We start from the raw sequence: 6,000 nt of genomic DNA, 5'->3' as shown, positions 1-6,000 counted from the left end.
TCGAATTTATTGCAAAATAAAGAAAAATCATCACTTAAAGATAGTAAACGAATTAAGGCTCGTGTAAGACAGTTATCTAGAAAGTGTCCGATAAAAGGTTACATTTAGTGCAATTATTTAGAAAGTGTTCAAACTTATTGTAAAATTTTGTAAAATTACAAATAATGAAAGTGAATGATTTTAGGTTTCATCTTATACAATTATCCATGAAAAATGGTCGATTTACTTGTATTATTATACAGTTATTTAGAAAGTGCCCGATAAAAAGTTATATTTAATGCAATTATCTAGAAAGGTCGAATTTATTGTAAAATTACAAAAAATGAAAATCAATGATTTAAGGTTACATCTAATACAATTATCTATGAAAAATGGTCGATTTACTTGTAAAATAAAGTGATATTATCGACAAAGAAAGTGGCCGATTATAGGATACAAAATATACCATTATCTATAAAAGTGAGCTTGTTTCTTTTACCACAATTATCCATATTAATTGGTCGAATTTATTGTTAAATTATAGATATACACTGTATACGAATTTTCTTCATTAAATACAATCATCCTTATAAAGCGGCCGAAAATATTGTAAAATGTAGTAAAATAAGGAAAAAAGTAAGTGGCCGATTTGATATTATATGTAATACAATTATCTAGAATAAATGACCGATTGAAGATTACATCAAGTACAATTATACATAAAAAGTAGTCGATATTATTGAAAAATGAAATTAACTTATCATTAAAGAAAGTGGCCAAGATAAGGTTACAATCATCTACAAATAAGTGCAATTATCTAGAAAGTTCGAATTTATTGTAAAATTTTGTAAAATTACAAAAATTGAAAGTCACTGATTTAAGGTTACATCTAATACAATTATCCATGAAAAATGGTCGAATTTATTACATCAAGTAAAATTATCAATAAAGTGGACGATTTATATTTACATGTAACACAATTATCCAGGAAATGACCGATTTAAGGATATATCTAATACAATTATCCATCTTAAGATGTCAAATTTATTACATCAAGTAAAATTATCAATAAAGTGGCAGATTTAAAGTTGCATTTCATACAAATGTCTTGAAATTGACTGGTTAAAGGTTAAATTTCAAACAATTATCCATAAATTTAGTCGAATTTATTGCAAAATAAAAAAAAATCATCAATTAAGATAATGACCGATTTAAGGCTACAATTATCCATCCAAAGATGTCAAATTTTTACATCAAGTAATTATATAAAAAAAGTGGCCGATTTTAATTTACATGTTACGCAATTATCCAGAAAGTGACCGATTAAAGGATACATCCAATACAATTATCCATCAGAAGATTTATTACATCAAGTAAAATTATCAATAAAGTGGCCGATTTAACGTTGCATTTCATACACATGTCTAGAAAGTGCTAAATGGATACAAATTTAGTTGTGAAAAAATAGCAGAGATAATATGTTTTCTGTTCAAAAAAATTGCTACGATATTTTAATCAAAATAGGTTAGAATTTTTTGTTCAAAGATATACAAAAAAATAACTTTCCGCTGCAGTTTAACTCGAGACTTTTGAACTGGGGTTGATCTGAATAGTGAATATTTTCTAACGCCGTATCAGACAAAATGTTGGAAACTTTTCTTTCTGAATTGCTAGTGGCATCAAAAAACTTGTTATGTGTTGCCCCCAAGGCTAACTGGGAAACGAAAAATGGTCACTTGGTCTTCTCCCGACCGACAGGAAAACGCTTGCCGAAGTGGGGTGTCTGTTTGGCTGTGCGGGATTTATGAAGTTCGCAGTCACGTCCGGTCAGAATGGGGACGATAAATCCGATGCCTCGTGTAAAGAGAGTGCCACGCTCTTTGAGGGGTCCGTAGGTGGCCTGCTGCAAGGCAAAATTTCTGTCCCTATCCAACATACCCTCATTTTCAAGTGGCAGTTCAAATTTCCCCGACCATCATCCCGTTTGGCCTTTAATATGACAAGACCAACCTATTGTATTTATTGTTGACTTGTTCTCGTTCTGAACATGCATGAAATATTTGCCATTGGAGGTTAAACAACCAACAATCAATTAATCAATGTTATTTGTTGTGATGTCTTCATCATCTTAAATAATGCGTTGCCTTTCTAACTTCAAACAGGAGTCAATTAGGTTGTTTCATAACGTACACATTTGTTGTTTTATTATAATATGCTAAATATATGGTAGAGGGATTTTAAAGATTTCATTGAAATTTAGAATGAGACCATCATCACAAGTGAAGGTTAAGTTCTGGTTAAGTCATTTGACATTCAGGACCAGAAGACAGCTCGATTACCATCTGACAGGTACCCCACACAAACGTTAATTGGTCATATGGGTTTAGTGTGCTAAGGAGAGACATATACTGTAGAAGCAGATGATGCAATTTACCAGTCTTTCAAAAACTTCAATCAAATTAAAAAGTACTCTTTGTCGGATTTTTAACAAAAATTGTAAAAGAGCAGGTGATGCAATGACACACTGCATAAAGAAGTGCTTATGTTATAATGCATTTTTTTGATGTATGGTTTGTTTGATGTTCTAACCTTAAATTATATCCAAAAAGGGTAGGTGATATAAACTAATCGGATAAGACTTGAAATGAATTCTACTTGTACGCTCAGTGATCCAGACATAATTTTCTTTGTCAGTTAAAACCTCAGTCTTTAAATGAGGGAAATAAAATGTATCATGCACCAGTTCACCTGGAAGGTCATTCACAAATATGTACTTCACCTAAAGATGGAGCAAAGTAATGTTTAGTGTATGGCCTTAATAAAAAAAAGAAGATAAAATAACAATCAAATTTTTATTATCATTTGGTAAAAAACTGGTAAAACAACTGTAAATTGTACAAAGCTGTATAACTTGACAAAAAATATAAGCACTCTGAGAAAATGCAAAAACTTATAGAATTTAGTTTGGTTAGCATTATAAACATACTGGAATTTTCATACATCATTTAAAAAATTGATTGATTGATTGTTGGTTGCTTAACGTCCAGTGGCAAATATTTCATGCATATTCAGGACGAGAACAAGTTCACAATAAATACAATAGGTAGGTTCTGTAATATATTAATGGATTAAGGTCGGAGAAATTTAGACTGCCACGGGAAATGAAGGTATATTGGATAGGGACAGAAATTTAGCCTTGCAACAGGTCACCTACGGACCCCTCAAAGAGTTGTTGCAAGGGTTCTTAACGTGCAAAGAGCGTGGCACTCTCTTTACACGAGGCATCGGATTTAACGTCCCCATTCTGACCGGACGTGGCTGCAAATTTGTACATCCTGCACAGCCAAACGGACGCCCCACTTTAGCACGGGTTTTACTGCCGGTCGGAGGAAGACCAATGGTGACCATACTTCTATTCCCCAGTCACCCTTGGGGGGTAAAAAATTGAAACAAGATTGTAAAATTTGGGGGAAATTGTTAAAACATAGTTAATAAATATTTCACAAAGTAACACAATTATTTCAAACAACTATTTAATATCATGAGTGTATTACAAAGAGGTAGTTGCATAAAGAAAATCTATCAATATACTGCATTGTGCAAACAATACGAAGAGTTGAAATTGAGGAGGGGTTACCAAATGATAAGTGCTAAGACTACCAATTAAGAAAATTGGCATCAACATATCCTTAAAAATATATATATAAAAAAACAATTAACAAATAAAACTAAAAAAAGTTGGTAATAAAACCATAAATTTCTAAAAAAAAACTTCTACGGCAGACATGCTAAGAAATAAAACAAACACAGTAATCAGTAAAATGTATTGATTGGCAACTCTTCAGTTTAATTGTCTGTAACAAGTACAATATGAACAGTGAGTGTTACGTAACAGATGAACTTCACCTAATCCAGTCAATTGGAAAACTGAGGGTGCCAAGAAATGGTCTTGTCCATGCTGTTATGAAAATGATTCTATAATTTAAATACTATTGAAACACTTCAGTTTGAAGATGACATACATTGTTGTAACTAAAGACATAATTTGATAACAAAAAATAATTTCAACATGAGTATAATGCAAAATATGGTATACATGTAATACATGTACTCTTTAATACTTTTAATAGAAAATCAATTGCAAATGTATTCAATTCAATTCAATTCAATATTTTATTTACGTCTCACCTTATGCATAAAATTACACAATACATTTATAAAAGATACATTTTGTATACATAAGCCAATCTGTACAGATTTATGAGAGACGATAATCAACTAAAACAATATGTATGTACAGAATACATATTAGACATGAATGGTAAAATTATACAACATAATTATTCAATAATTATTTACAATATAAAACTTCTCGGGCGTCTTTTCAGAATAAAATTACAGGTTTTGGCCATAGTCTTATAATATCTTGATTCGAAAATAAAAATACCATTTTCTGACAATCTGTAAAACTATTAAAATGCCCATCAATTTTAAGAGATTCAGTAAAAAGAACTTGTCTAAGATCATTATAAACAGGACAATGTAAAATAACATGATATTCATCTTCAACAATATTAAAACAATTAAAACAACATCTCTCTTCCAGCGACAAATGTTCATACCTTCCAGTTTCCAGCCTAATAGGAGCCACCCCACATCTAAATTTTGCAAAGGCGCTTCTTTCACGGAAAGGCATCAACAGTTTGCAGTAGTTTTCAACAACATAATCCTGCTTAAAAATAGTATATGTTCTCAACTTGTTAATTCATCCTCTTCCAGACAGGGAAATGGAAGTAACAATGCTTTTCCATTCATCAATATAATTATCAAACTTTCTTGACATGACTGTATCAACAAACATATTTTTATTAATATTAGTGTTTGTATTACAAAAGTCAACCAATTCAAGTTCCGTGAAATTCCAATTTTTTACAATTTTATGTTTCAGGCTGACCTCATCTGCCCATATAAATATTTTCCTGTTAACACGATCTGGCTCCATATTTACTAATCTATGCCAGTGTCTTGCAATTACTTTCCATTGTGCATGGTAAATTCGAACCCACCCCATGTCTCCCATAATAGCTGGATTTAGTGTATATTTACCAACACCAAGGAAGAACCTACAAGCTCTCATCTGAATAGCATTAATAAATGAAAATTTCTTGCAGCCCTAAATCGCGGCACCATATTCAACAATAGGACTTACAAGTGAATCAAACAGTTTTTTTATAGACGTCATATGAAATGCCACCAATAGCTTTACACTTAGCTATAACCAGACCTAAAGCTCTGTTTGCCGACCTAGCAACTGCTTTTGCAGTAATACTAAAGTCAAGAAATTCATTTAAAACAAGGCAAAGATAAGCATATTCACTGCTAGTAGCAATATTCATATCCCCACACTTAAAGACGTGACTTGACCGTTCAAATGAGGTCGGTCTGAAATGGACAACATTACTCTTACATGAATTATAGTCATTTTAATGACAGTACACCAATGATATAACTCATCTAAGACGTTTTGTAACTCATTTGCAGTATTTGCTAACAGTACGATAACATCAGCATACAACAAAATACATACTTTTTCTCCCCCAATGTCAACACCAAAATCAAAAGATTTTAAGTACATAGCTAATTCATTTATGAGAAAGTGGACAACCTTGTTTCAAACCACAGTTTACAGGAAACCAATCTGTGTTGAAACTTTTGACTCTGATCGAGCACCTGACCCCATTATAAAGGGACTTAATAGCCATACACATTTTTACAACAACTCCCAGATATGTGAGTTTTTCTCATAACAATGTCCTATTAATTGTATCATACGCCTTCTTAAAATCAATAAATGCACAAAAGGTTGATTTTCGTAGTTTTTTACGAACATCTACTAAACTAGTAAGTGAAGATATTTGATCTATGGTACTCCTTCCCTTCTGGAACCCATTTTGATCATCAACTAGGGACTTATTACCTTCAACCCATTGGGACAGCCTCATGTTTAATATGTTACAATAT

This window comes from Mytilus californianus, unplaced genomic scaffold (genome assembly GCF_021869535.1).
Source record: "Mytilus californianus isolate M0D057914Y unplaced genomic scaffold, xbMytCali1.0.p SCAF_25, whole genome shotgun sequence".
Classification (NCBI taxonomy): domain Eukaryota; kingdom Metazoa; phylum Mollusca; class Bivalvia; order Mytilida; family Mytilidae; genus Mytilus; species Mytilus californianus.
The sequence above is the reverse complement of the archived record's forward strand: the minus strand, read 5'-3'. Positions refer to the sequence as shown.